The sequence below is a fragment of the Hemicordylus capensis genome, chromosome 4, assembly GCF_027244095.1.
Source record: "Hemicordylus capensis ecotype Gifberg chromosome 4, rHemCap1.1.pri, whole genome shotgun sequence".
In the NCBI taxonomy this organism is placed as follows: domain Eukaryota; kingdom Metazoa; phylum Chordata; class Lepidosauria; order Squamata; family Cordylidae; genus Hemicordylus; species Hemicordylus capensis.
Genome location: NC_069660.1, coordinates 271,918,377 through 271,933,519, shown reverse-complemented (window position 1 = coordinate 271,933,519; position 15,143 = coordinate 271,918,377). Strand labels below are relative to the sequence as shown.

The window sequence follows — 15,143 nt, the reverse complement described above, 5'->3', positions numbered from 1 at the left end:
CAACCCATGTGCAGGTCACACTATCAACCCCTTGTGCAAGAGAGCTGGTCTTGTGGTAGCAAGCATGACTTGTCCCCTTAGCTAAGCAGGGTCCACTCTGGTAGCATGTGAAAGAGAGATTAGAAGTGTGAGCACTATAAGATATTCCCCTTAGGGGGTGGAGCTGCTCTGTGAAGAGCAGAAAGTCCCAAGTTCCTGGTTTCTCCAAGATAGGGCTGAGAGAGATTCCTGCCTGCAACCTTGGAGAAGCCGCTGCCAGTCTGTGAAGACAAAACTGAGCTTGATAGACCAATGGTCTATCAATGGCAGCTTCCTATGTTCCTATGTTCCCTTTTGCTATGGTCTGAAATAAGTCCTCCATGTAGCTCTATGTTTGGTTGCACTGGTGTTTCATGTGTTCTGCAGTTTTATATTTATTGTTCATGCTAACATTCCATTCATGTAGTATAACTGGGTATTTTCTTTTCACCAAGAGACTCACTTTACTTGCTTGCTTTAGTAAAACTTATATTAAATGAAAATAAAACGAGGCAAAAATGGTTTACAATTTATTTTTCCATGCATCCAAGCCACTGCATGCAAAAGCCTGTTATTATAAATACTGCATTATGATATCATAAATAATTGATTTTTGTCACAAAGCTATTTAGAGGGCATGAAATGTCTTCAAACTTGCAGAAGAATGCAGCATATTTCTTTTTTGCACTTGTCCTCTTGTTGCCTTATTGTTGTTGTAACCATCTTGTGTTAACTCAGTTCCTTCATCCAGGATGAGATAAAAGACAAAAACAGTATTTGAAGTTTTGGTATCAGCAGTGTCACAACAAGTGAAGGAACAGGAGAGAGAAATTGGGTTAAATTTGTTTATTTTAAAATACCTTATAAAGCAATGAACACTAATCTAATTATGCTAATAATAACACTGTTCAAAGAAACTGTTGAAATAAAGTTTTTGTCTACACAAATAAACTTTGGGGAAAAATGGAGGGTAGTTAATCTTTGACTCCCTTACCTAATCCTTCCTTGCTCTGTTCTGCTGGAAGAGACAATAGGGACTCATAACCCCAGTTCAGACATTAGGGGTTTTTGGAGCCTAGTGGTTAGTGATAATCATTTTGCCTGATACACATGGAGGTGATTCACTCAAGCACCACTACTCAGGCTTGCACAGACCTACCCAGGTAGGGCTGCTTTCGTGGAGCACCAGAATCAATCCCGATTCTGGCGCTCTTCACTGGGGCAGACCATGTTTTTTACCCAGGCCAATAGTGAGGTAGAAGGGCAAGAACACACCCTTCTACCTCGCTCCCCAGTCATATGAGCACTCGAGCTGCCTGCAATTCAAATGTTCATAGAGCTGGTTGGCTAGCGCACCCAGCAGTGGGGAAATACCCCAATGCACCTCACTCCTTGCGAACTGTGGAATTTCGGTGCATTGTGGGATTTCTGCAGGCTGAGCTCTGTTTCTGGCCTCTAGATGGCTGTGCTAGTCACTGCAGCATGACTCGTGTAGGCATGCAAGCGGCACAGCTGAAAAGAGACCCACAATTGTCTGGGGGTGAAGGTAGTACTGATATTGCCTTCCCCCCACTTCCTCCAGCCCCACCAAAAGAGGTTGTGTAAACTAGGGATGTGCACAAAACCGGCTGGCCCAGTTCAGTTCGAGTCTGAACTGGATCTGAACTGGATCAGGCCAGTTTGGTTCCCCCCTCCATCAACCCCTCCCCAGTTTGGCTGGGGACGTTGCAAGTGGGTGTTTTTTTTTAAGTATATATTTTTAATACTTACACCCTCCGAAGGACTTCTGTGAGGCCTCAGGGAAGTCCACATAGGTTCCCCCTTCCCCCCACCAGCCTCCGTTTTGCCAAAAACGTTCTGGGCTCCCCCCCCCACCTCCGCGTAGCCTGGATCATGACTCAGCCATGCAGGAGCCAATTGTCCATGCACCACAACCTCAAAAATCGCCACCATGACAGGGGAAAAGTCCAAGGGGTTCGGGCTGGGGTTGAGCCAAACCGGAGGTGGTTTGGATTGACCCCAAACTGTTGAACAGAACCGGTTTGATGTTGAACCGGTTTGCACATCCCTAGTGTGAATGACTTTATGTTATGGCAAACTATAATATCTCAGTCCATGGAAGGTTGGTGAGAGACATACAATCAGCCTGAGCCTAATGAAGCAAAGGGCAGGGTGAGGCAATGGGTTTTCCCTAATCACTAAACCATGATTTAGAGATATTGTCTGTGATATCTGAACCAGGCCAGAGTCTTAGCACCATTTTCCAAATTATGTAGACTGAGGTGTCAAATGGCTGAATTGTTCCACTTCAAAATGCAGGAGATAGCAGGTAGTGATTGTGAACGCTTCCTCATGTGAACAGTTATCTTCATGTCTCATGTAAACAATTCCCTTCCTCCCAGCCCAATTTATTGTGGCTGGGAATGATGGGAGTTGTAGTTCAGCAACAACTGCAGAGTTGTTGCCTACCCCTGTAGTAAACTAAAATACCAAGGAGAAATATTTCATAATAACTGACCTGGCGCAGAGCATCTGCGCCCCTAGTCCTCCCTATCTCTCCTTCCTCCCTTCATCCCCAGCCCGTTCTCTTCCCCCCTTCAGTCCCAGTCCGTTCTCCCTCTCCCAGCCTTCGTGCCCTTCCCTCCTCACCCACTGGCCTGGCCGGTGCCCAGCACTTTTCTTCCCCACCTGCAGGCCTGGCTGCTGCTTTCCCTCCCTGGGCGGCCCAGAGGGCGCTTTCTCTCACCGCTGGCTAGCCTAGCATTTCTTTCCCTTGCCGCCGGCTGGCTTTTTCACTTTCCCTTGCTGCCCGGCAGCGCTTTCCCTCACCGACCAGTGGCGGGGCTTTCCCTTGACACTGGCCATCCCGGCAGCAGCGCTTTCCCTTGCCTCCAGCTGTCTTGGCAGGCATTTTCCCTTGCCGCCGACCAGCCCAGTGTTTCTTTCCCTTGCTGCCGGCTGGCCCGGCGGAGGCACTTTCCCTTACTCCCCGGCAGCATTTTCCCTCACCACCCGGCGGCATGGCTTTCCCTTGCTGCCCACGGCCAGCGCTTTCCCTCACCGCCAGCTGGCCCAGCCAGCAGAAACAATGCTTTTCCCCTTGCCACTCGTAGCCGGTGGCGGTGTACCCGTGGCTATCTGGCAGTTTCTCACAAACTCTCACGAGAGCTGCCACACATGAGATTAGCCACGGGTATGCCTTAGAGAATTAAATATATAGATAGCTTTTCACTGATGTATTATTTATTATATGCAGGAAATGTTGTCACAGGAAAAACTGAAACATACAATAACTCCCTGCAGTCTGAAGTGGTGTAATCCAAAATGCTACCACATCATTGTATCAGATTATTCTATTTAATATGTAGAATGACTCTTATTGCAGAGACAGATCATATGCATAATAATGATGCTGATGACAACAATGCTTGATCAATAAGTAGCTTAAATGCTGCTTTGCTCAGTTAGACCCCTGCTAAAGAGACACCTTTTAAAGTGGTGATTCTCTTATATTTAGCCGGGGGAAAGCAATTTGGGAGAATAAATAGGAAAAAGGCATGCTGAAAGGATTTGGGAGGATGGAGGGGGTGAGGAGAGAGGAGGTGGATTCTGTTAGCTTCCTTGACCTTTCTTGATTAACAAGAGCTGTCTAGCCCTGCCCACCTATTCCTGACTCTGCTGAGGAAGTTTGTTTTTGCAACCCTGGACCTTCTGAAGAACAGCTTGCTTGTGAATTGATTGTATTCCTGTTCCTCTGCCTTCTACCTGAGCTTGACTTACTCCACCTGTCCCTGAAGACCAGAAAGCTCTCATGAGAGGGAAAATTTTTGGAACCCTTTGGGAGCATAAATAGGAATAAGGCATGCCAGAGGCATAGCCGACGATGTAGTCGGTGGACTGCCTGCAAGTGGCTGCCAAAGGGTGCCGTTGATGCCGGGCCTTCAGTGTGGGTCTGGGGTCTGAGGGGAAAGGTTATACTAAGGCAGGGTTGGAGGACAGGGTTAAAGTTTGTTAGTTCTCCTTTTAATGGGATGTGCCAGACCTTTTGCTGTCATGTTTTTGGGTTCTCTTAGGCAGGATTATGCGGCGGGGGTGAGTGTCTGGCAGCTCTGGGGCAGCTATTACTATAGTGGGGAATAGAAGAATTGGTGTTGGCAGAACAGCTGGCTGTGACAGGGGAAGGGAAACTAGTATTTTAGTAATGGTTTCCACTTCTGGCTGCCCTGTCAGCTCTCAGGCCTCAGGGAGCAGTTCTAACTACCCACAGAACCTAGCCTTGCTCCTCTGCAATGCCAGAGGAGATAAGAATAAGACCAAAAAATTCATGCAGGGATGAAACTACCATTAGGCAAGGGGAGGCGGCTGCCTGGGGGCTCCCACGCCTCGAGGAGCCCCCCAGAGGCAAGACACATGACTATATATTGTGAAGTATGTGTGTGTGTATCAGTGAGGGGCCCATTTTAAAATTTTGTCTCTGGGCCCACTCCAGCCTTGTTACGCCCCTGCATCCATGACTTGCTCATGGATGAGGGAGCTGACCTGGCTTGTATAACTGAGACCTGGATGGCGGAAGATAGTGGCCCAGTTTGGGCCCAGCTTCTCCCACCAGGCTACTCTCTTGTGGAGCAGGCATGGGGAAGTGGGCAGAGGTGTGTGTGGAGTGGCTGTGGTCCATAAGAATACCATCTCCCTTGCCAGGATGCTTGTGAGACAGTTGACTTATATTGAGTGTGTATTATTGAGGCTGGGAACTAGGGATAGATTAGGGATTCTGTTGGTGTACCATCCACCCAGCAGCCCAACTGACTCCCTAACTGAGCTTACAGCTGGCCTCGGAGTTGGTGTTGGAGACACCCAGATTCTTAGTGCTGGGGGACTTCAATATCCATTGTGAAGCTGACTTGTCTGATGCGGCTCAGGAGTTCATAGCAGCCATGACAACTATGGACCTATTCCAGTTAGTTTCAGGACCAACTCATGTTGCTGGTCACACACTCGCTTTGGTCTTTTGTTTGGATCAGGGGGGTGTTCCATGAGTGGGGGAATCCTGTTGTTTCCCCATTGAAATGGACAGACCACTACGTGGTTAAGTTTGGTTTCACAGCCTCAACCCAGCTCTGCAGAAGTTCTCACGACTCCTCAAAAGTGGGCTGGGCTTCCTTAGCCTGCTTTCGAGCGGTTGTGTGAATAGTTTCATTGTCTTACAAGATTCTTACAACCTATCAGGGTATTTCATGACCAACAATATCTCATTCAGAAACATTCCCTGGCCTCCTAGACATTCACCAATGATCTGCCAAAGAAAAGAGTTGTCTAGCCAACATTCATAAGTCATTGACAGAGATCCACCTTAGTTATTTATTATTTCTCTGTGTAAACTGCCCTGAGACAATTTTGGAAGGGCAGTATAGAAATTGAATTATTATTTAATAATAATAATAATAATAATAATAAATACTATTATTATTAATAATAATAATAACAACCACCAGTGAGGCACTACCTTGGCATAGTTGTGGGGCTTGCATGCTCTGAGGAAGGTGAGAGCTATGCCAGAGGTCCAACCATACTGGACAGTTCTCACCAGAGGAGCCAGACGAAGAGTGCCTCTCCCATCAACAATATGGTGAGACGTAACTTTAATAAATCTATACCGGATCAGTCGTCACCCAGGTCAACAAGGACCGCGCCAGGTTCTGGAGTCCCTGGTCATCTGGTGGCAAGTGGGCTACAGAACTTAGGAACTTCAGTTGAGCAACCAGGGCTGGAGACTGCAAGGTTACTGGAAGAAACATCACTTAACCGGAAAAAATATACGAAAATGCCAACAAGGAAATAATGATCTGCTATTACACGTCTAGTCCAACTAGAAGAGGTTATTTTAAAAGAATGTAACAAATCTGGAAAGAGAAGCATCCAGATACAGCAATAACAGAACAAAGGCTAGCAGACCAGAGAAGATTCATAATAAGAAATAAAGTATTCACAGAAGTTGAGCTGGAAGAACTGCAAAGAGCAACACAGGCTCAAGATATGGAAGAAGAATTACCACCAACTGAAGCAGCTGCTCAGGCGCAGGTGGAGGAGGTGTTGGAAATAGAGAATGCCACTGCTGCTGAACTGTTTCAAAATCAAAACCAGGCAACCTCCCCTTTGCCTCCACCTCAAAAACCCAAATGCCGTTTAACAGAAAAGCAACAAGAACTAAAGCAAAAAATAACTGAGCACATGAACCAAACAACCACCAGGGTTCAACTTCCAGCTCTAAAAACAGTTGCCAAAAAACAACTTGCTCAGGCATTAAAAGATGTCAATGCTGCACTTGCAGAAATAACAACCAATAATTTGCAAGAAACAAACCAACTAATGTACAGTGCAGCAACAATAAAAACACAAGAGCTCGGATATAAGATCAGTGGACCTGTAAAAAAAGAAAGCAGTACATCACCTAAATGGAAGATTAGATTAGAAAATAAAATCTTCAGGCTTAGATCAGACGCTAGTAAATTGAAAGATATGAAAGACAAGAAGCTGAAGAATGAAAACACCAATCAGTATCTGATCCAAAAATACCACCTAGATTCACGGAAAATTAGAGAAATTTGGGGAAATTGACTATCTATAGCCATTTCAAACAGGCTTCAGGCCCAGGTTGGAACAGAAACTGCTTTGGTTGCCATGTGGATGACCTATGCAGAGGGAGTGCATTCCTGTTAATTCTCCTTGATCCCTCAGCGGCTTTCAGTACCATTGACCATGGTATCCTTTTGCATAGGCTAGCCGAGTTTGTTGTGGGAAGCACTGCTTGGAGGTGGTTCTGCTCCTACTTTTAGGCTCATTCCCAAAAGATGGTGCTGGGGATTACTGCTCAACCCCTTGGCTTTGGGGTTCTACAGGGTTCCATTCTTTCCCCTATGCTGTTTAACATCTACATGAAACCACTGGGAGAAGTCATCAGGAGATTTGGCTTGAGGTGTCATCAGTATGTGGATGACACTCAGTTGTTTCTCTCCTTTTCATCAGATGCAGGTGAGGTGGTGACTGTCCTGAATCAGTGCCTGGATACAGTAATGGACTAGATGAGGTCGAACAAGTTGAGATTCAATTCAGGCAAGACAGAAGTACTGCTGTTCAGTGGCTCCTTTGGCAGGGTGAATGATGTTCAGCCTGTTCTAGATGGGGTTGTAGTCCCCCTGAATGACCAGGTTCACAGTTTGGGGGGGGGGTGCTAATTGATCCAGCACTGTCACTAGAGGCTCAAGTGGCATTTGGCTCAGAGCACCTTTTATCAGCTTTGCTTGATATGCCAAATGCGACCTTACCTGGACAAAGATAGCTTGGTCACAGTTACTCATGCTCTGGTAACTTCTCGCTCAGATTACAGCAATGCATTGTACATGGAGCTGCCTTTGTAAATGGTCCAGGAACTGCAGCTGGTACTAAATAGGGCTGCAAAATTATTAACTTTTTGAGCATTTTATGCCAGTGCTTCATCAGCTGCCCTGGCTCTCAGTCTGTTTCTGGGCCCAATTCAAAGTGATGGTTTTAACCTTTAAAGACCTATGAGACCAGGATACCTGAGAGAGCAACTTGCCCCATATGTCCCAACCCAGACCTTAAGATCTTCTTTGGAGGCCCTCGTCTGAGTACACCTGCCAAATAAGGTGAGGCAGGTGATTACTAGGGAGAGGGCCTTTTCAGTGGTTGCACCCTGTTTATGGAATAGCCTCCCCAGAGAGGTTAATCTGGGTTAATCACTGTTATTTTAGATGCCAAGTAAAGACATTTTTGTTCACTCAGGCCTTTTAAATTTTGATTTTTAAATTTGATTTCCCCCCTATGCTGTTTAACATCTACATGAAACCCCTGGGAGAAGTCATCAGGAGATTTGGCTTGAGGTGTCATCAGTATGTGGATGACACTCAGTTGTATCTCTCCTTTTTATCAGATGCAGGTGAGGTGGTGACTGTCCTGAATCAGTGCCTGGATACAGTAAATGAATTTTAACTGGATACCGTTAAGAATTTTAAATTGCTTTGTATTGTATCCCCCCCCCCTGGTTTTGGGTCTGATATGATTCTCTCAAGCTTTCTTAAAGCATTTTTTCATGCTTTTAGTTATTTGTTTCCTGTATACTGTTTTGATTGCTTTAACTGTTTTAATTGGGGGGTTTTGTTGGTTGTTTTTAGATTTTTTTGAATTTTATGTAAACCGCCTAGAGAAGTTCCATTAGGTGGTTTACAAATCTAAAAAAAACAACCAACCAATCAATATCAAGCCAAGAAAAGTGTAGAGTTGTACAATTTTTTCCACGTTTTTAACTTTTTGCTCATATAATATTGTTGTAAAATCCTGCCTCCAAATGACTTAGTGAAGATGATAAAGTTGTCTACCACTGCCTTTCCATCTCCCTCCCTCTCTCTTCTATCAACACTTACTTGCCCTGTTGACTATGATACTGTGTGCAAATACAGACTTCCATCTACATATCAATGATCATTTGCTGGATACACGAATTTAATCAAATAGTGGATTTTAGGTTTTATATTCCTTCCTTTCAGATGCATATACATTTGAATGCACATATGTGGCTTTGAACATACATTTGGATGTGTGACCAACCTATGCATGTCATACTGAAAGCAATGCAGTGCAGATAGATCACATCTACACTGGGATGTACATTTGGATATGCCTCAAATATTCTTTGTTGGTAGCCCTTAAAATTGTTAAGAACAGTTTCACGAATTTATTGAGGGGGAGGGATATTAGGCTTAGAGTCGCCCCCTGAAAGCATGTGTTCTTTGGCTTCAATCCTTCTCCCTTTAGGCTCCAGACTGAACAGAAGCGAGTAGCAAGCATTTTATATCATTATTACAAATACAAATTACAAATATTACAGATATTTATATACCACTTTTCAACAAAAGTCCCCAAAGCGGTTTACATAGATAGATAGATAATGACTCCCTGTCCCCAAAGGACTCAATCTAAAAAAGAAACATAAGATAGACACCAACCACTGGAGGGATGCTGTGCTGGGGATGGATAGGGCCATTATCATTTTCTCTATATATGCTTACTGTTGGATTTTATTAGACATTCGCTTAAACTTGGTTACAAAACACAACTACAATTGTACTTGGCCAAGAAAATCTATTTTAAGAACCCAATTATGGGACAATTCGGCAAGAGATTTCACACATAAATTCAAGCAGCTGAAGCTGCCAACCCTATATATCTTATACGGTCCACTGGATGATGGTTAAAAAATAAAGTGATGTCAGGAAGGCTATGACACATTGAACTCATGACTTAAATCACGATGGCTTTCCAGCATCTTTATTGTTTGAACTGAACTTGGATATGCTGCCTCTTAAAGATTCACAGTCAATTATTATTGATAACTTTTACAGTTATGTGATAATTCCAATATCAAGTGCAATTACTGAGATGTTAAGCAAAGTTCTCACAAATGATTTCAAGGGATATTTTGCTGTACAATGATCTTGGCATTGGACTTGATAATTCATTGAAAAATTTCATGAAGAAGGATTAATCTCATAGTCATATGGGCACAATTTTTATAATTAAAATACTTATATACACGGCAGCTACGTCTATTCTGATGGTGCTTTATTTTGCATATTGACAGAATTATAAAGGGAGAAGGGGGTATTGTGCATCACTATTGATATATCATGGGTCCTCTTTTATTAAAAGGGAAAAAATCTTGCTGCAGGTGTTTAATTTACAGAAAATAAACGGGCTTTTAAATTAGACAATGGAAGTTTGTAAATATTCAAGCAGATAAGCAAACATGCCATTTTTAATCCCAGAGTACTGAACTCAACTATTTAGAAGTAAGTTTCATTGTGTTCCAGTGCCCATGTATGTGACTGAGGCAGAGTGATGAATGGAATCTACTATTGGTTTTTTAAAAATTAGGCCTTGCTCAAATGAAGCCCTTTTCAAAAGAAATACTCTTTTCAGTTAAAACAAATTACTGGGATGTGTGTGAGAGAAACTATGAAACAAACATAATACCTGAGAAGTCAGATGAAATGTTAACAAAGGCTTTAATTGTTTTATGATTTCACACTTGATGTGTACTGACAAACAAGCAACCTTCACCATTAATGGGCTTCTATCAACAGAGACAGATGTTTTGCAGTATAAGTATCCAGAGATGAAGTCCTAAGCCCATAGGCAACTTAAATTTTTGAGCTACTTAAATGGACTTGAATGAGGTTTAAGCAATCTAACTTGTATGCAGGATTGCATCCTGAATCTGCAGTCCTGTTTGTGTTATATTGCCAATAACACTGACAATTTTGCTAATTTATTAGAACTCTGATGGAATTAACTTGAATGCAGGTTCACTTAAGAAAGGCAGAAAGTTATTTCTGAAATTATTTCATTGATAAAGAGTCCAAATACAGCTCAAAGCTTTTATTTTCCATTTCCAAATATTAGGTTTCATTACAACATGTTTCCTCAGCAAGAAAGGGGGCAAACTGGGAAGTTAGTAACAGCGCCCCTGTATGCTTAATAAGAAGCAGAGCTATATCAGGTTTGAAATATGCATAGAACCTTGAACCTGCTTCATTTTGTGAATCTGTGTGTGTGTGTGTGTGTGTGTGTGTGTGTGTCACTTTCTCAAGTTCTCCACTGCTTAATTTAGGAAGAAACTTCAAAGATGCAACTGACATCTTTGAAGCATCGTACGGAAACTGAATCTGAATAGCCCTTTTTACAAAGGCTCGGATCCAGGATCTAACAAGGCTCAAAAAGCAAATGACCCTGCTACTGCTCCTTACTCAAAAAGGGTCAGGCACAGTTTTGCATTTACAACACAGCTAACTTTGAAATTCTTCCATATGATATGGAATATTCCGTTATAATGAGTGCCATGATTGTTAGCCTGCTGTTTAGAATTTAACAGAGAAATTTTACATCAGCCAATTTAAAATGCACATCTCATCAGAACCTGAACTGCCTCGTAAAATGGTTGCTTTCTCTTTGTAATCCTATTCCTTGACTTGCTTAGAATGAACCTTTAGGATGAGATAAAGAGAAGATCATTTTAAACGGGCCAAGGGAAGCAAAACTGGTCCTATCAGCCTAGTGAAGGATCTTGATCCTGGCTCCAGTATTCACCTCTTGAATAGATTTCATTGCCATTTGTCTTGCCATAAGCAGCCACATTCCACTGCTCTTTATTTTTCACAATGCAGTGCCTGAGACCACACAGCATTGGTGCTTTTTCGAAGCTAACTGTACTTAAACTTTGTATCTGATCAACTTAAGTGTATTGGATTTGAAAACAGTTAGTCAATTGTTTTCAGTCCCTAGGTGGTGGTTTATGGTAATGTTTGCATCAATACTAACAAAAGCCATACTGCAGTACAAAGTACATCAAGGAAATGAAAGACAAGGCTGCCTGTTGTCAGCTCTGTCTACAAGAAAGGCAGGATTCAGGACTAGGGCAGAGATCGTTACAGAACCACAAAAATGAATGAACCACAGAAACCAGAGGGCTGATGGTTCACATCAAAAGTGCAGGGACTGGCTAATGGACAAGGTTGCACACAGGCCACAAGACACATAACCTGAACTCATCTGGCTACACAAAAAATGTCAGGAAAGGGGGAGAAATATACATGAAAACAGTCTGATATGGTCTCACAGAATCACCCTGAGAATCAAAAGATGCTGTTCAGCTGGTTGATAAGGAAAAGAGCTCATCCTCTTCAGAAACAGAATCTTTGTTTTTTAGCAGTCTGGCATAGAACACTTAAAAATATGCAGCATTCCTTTTTTTAAAAAAAGATGGTATTAGAGGTGCAGATACTGGAAATGATTGGAAACGTCAGCAGCAAATAGTTAACTGAAGAATCCTGCAGTTCAAACATAAGCCTACTTTCTCAAAACAATTTATTAATTCTGACTAGCATTACATACAGGAAAATGTATTTCTAGATATTAAAAAAGCTAACGTGCAAACAGAGCAATAATAATAATAATAATAATAATTAATAATAAAGTAGTTTTTGGAGAATTTTTTTGTCACTTGTCTGAGCCTGCCTTATCATATATAATTTAGCAGAAAACAATTAAAGGAACTAAATGCTGCAATAATATGACATTCATACAATGGCATCTATTAATATAAGGAGGTAGTTATCCTTTATTTGAAGCCTAACCTCTGAATACCTGCTGTGCTGCTAGATGCGAGAATGTCAGAGAAAAATAAGTGAAAGCATATCTCGTCATGGGGTAAATTGCCTGTTGAAAAGAATTGTGCTTAGTTTCTCATTTGAATGCCGCTTTCTGCAAAAAAGAGAGAAAAAAAATAGGAAGGATTGTTATCAAGGTACAGACTAATCTTTCCTGGCCAAATGAGAGAAGGGGGGTGGGGAGAGGGAGTGTGGGGAGAGAGGTATATATTCATTTGAACAAAAGCTGCAATCCAAAAGAAAAGGAGAAACATCTCTCTTTGTGTTTTATCCCTATTTCAATATTATTTAAGCTTTTATCATCAATTGATGAGTTTTCAGAACTATAGCAAAGTTGTAAAGAAAAAAGAAAAAGAAACATGATGCACGAAGAAACCAAGAAACGTAATTTATCAAAAACTTTTATTTCAGCATAGGAGGTAATTTTTGTCTTTCATTAGAAAGATGCACACATAAAATGTACACACAGTATATTTGAGCAAAAAAACAGGGTTATACCTTGAGGCATCTGTGCCGGATGTTGTGTTATTAAATGGTACCCAATATTTCACTGTCCATTTCTCAGCTACAAAGGGGGGAAATGAAGGTAGTAAAATAAAAATATGTATCTGATGCAAGCACTTAAAAAAACAAACAATTAACCATGTGTGTGAAGGAAAATAATACAATATTGCCAGATATTTTATATCTTGTTTCAAATCCTTCTTCTATGTACTAAGCTAGTAGAAGATTTCAGAGCTTCAAATTTTACAACAAACAATGGTTCTCTCCATATCTGATATATGAAGAATCTAAACTTTTAAACAGGACATATCAAAAGAAAGGTCAGTAAGTTAATACTAAAGAATACAAGTCAAAAATAACACAGACCCTGAAATAACATCTTTACTTGACCTACCTTATCTGTTGCAAAATGCAAGGTCCCACGAGAGGCCTTTGACTAATTTTCCTAGTAAAGTCTTCAATGACACATAAAACACCAAGGCTTGCATTCACGATTCACTCATTTTACAAATACTATCGTTTTCAGCCTATAGAGATATTAGAACTTCCAATATATACTGTGCAAAGGAGCACTTATACTTTCAAACAGGACCATCTGCATTTAATTAACAGCTTAACTAGTACATTGGCTACATAGAAATACAGCATTGATAAATTTGTTTTCCAGAAAATGATCATTATTCCAAGTTCTTAAAATTGCATGAAATGACATCTTTAAAATAAACAATGCTGTAATTTTCAAAGTACTAAAAAAATTGCTAAACAACACAAGACTATTTTCAAAGCAAGTTATTAATGCGGCTTCCAACAACAACGCATAGTTTATACCTATGTTGCCAAATTTCATTACAGAAAGGAATTGCTCCAGTTTTATACAAAAATCCCCAACCCATTCAAAATGACAAAATGTGTTTGGATAGAATTAAAAAAAAATTCAAGGACATTTGAACGTTAGCTGTCATTATGGTCCAATACACTATTTATTTCTTTGGTATGCATCTCCTGACCTGTATATAAAATTCATAGTTTCAGAAGTGACATGTGCAAGCCTTGGACAACTGGGGAAAAGGCATATTTCCTGACCTTGTAACCATAGCAACCACTTGCTGATTGGTAGCAGGCAGGCGTTCCATCCTTTACCACTGAAGGCAAGTATGTAAGATTGCTGGCTTTGTTTGTGGTTCTTGCTTTATTTACATGCAAACACGAATGCTATGTTTTAAAAACCACTGGTTTTGTAAAATGTTATGTAACTAGAATGGGGGAAAAGGTAGGTTGTCAATGTCCTCTGATCAAATTAACACTAAGATTAATGAATGCATCACATGCATCCCACTTAAGCAAATGTCACCAAGTTTGAAAGAGTCACAGAATCTTTTTGATGTACTCATGACATATGTGTTTAGATGGCCAAGGCTTAACATTTTAATTGTTTCAAACTGAAAGACTATCACTGTTTGTGTGTAATATTAATAAATGCAAATGATAGACACACGCACACACAATCATAGTTTTTATTGGCATCCTCTCTTTATTTTAAAGGGAGAGATCTAACTAAGCAATGCACACAACTGGCCTGGAATCTTAAAAATACTTACCTCGGTATAGTGCTACTAAAATAAACGGAGTTACTTCAAAGGGGGAGGGCAGTCTGAGAGTTCCATTCTTGTACTGCTTTACTCTAGGATTAAGATTTTAAATCTCTCCTTCTAAAACCACAAGCTTAAAGTTCAATACATCTATATGAAATTAGTTGGGCCCTCTTAGTACAGTAAAGCTGAATCCTCTGTGGCTAAGAGTCCAGCATTCCCTCTCCTCACAACCCCCACCTTTCTTGTTCCCATATATGCATCCTCTATAAAAATGAAAATGGAATTCTATATAATGCAGGGCTGGATGAATAATCTATGTTCTGCAGTGGCATAAGGCTAAGCAAGTATGGAGACGCATTTGTATTTACTCCAGTTCTTTGTATAGAGGATTCATCACCAGGTCAGGGTTGCTATTAGGGATAGAGTGGTAAGAGGAAAGAGAACTCTTTGTCCATGCTACAGCATTAAGGAAAAAGTAATAAACACAATGTAGATGTAACATTTTATGTTATAAAATATTAATTACTATGATTTCACTGATTGAATTTGTTTACTGATGTAGCATACCTGGGACAATAACCATCTTGAAAGACAAACTGCTTATTTCCAAACCGTGATGTACTTCCAGTTTTTGTACTAGCATAACCTTTCTTACTAATATTCAAGCATACGTATGTTTTTTTTAAAGGCAGACTTGCTTGCTAACATTGTTTACCCTTTATTTATTGGAAACAAAGGTGTATATAATATTTTGTTTTCCAAAGATATGCTAGTGAAAATGATTTTTCCC

At 41.1% G+C, this 15,143-nt stretch overlaps 1 long non-coding RNA gene across 1 annotated transcript; it reads right to left on the bottom strand.

Annotated features, from left to right (window-relative positions):
* Positions 1 to 692: 692 nt before the first annotated feature.
* LOC128322657 (uncharacterized) lies at positions 693 to 13,266 on the bottom strand. The gene is made up of 4 exons (XR_008305858.1): positions 13,156 to 13,266; positions 12,756 to 12,822; positions 12,235 to 12,351; positions 693 to 759 (listed from the first exon to the last, which is right to left on the bottom strand). It is a non-coding gene; the product is annotated as an uncharacterized LOC128322657 (long non-coding RNA).
* Between the last annotated feature and the right edge of the window lie 1,877 nt (positions 13,267 to 15,143).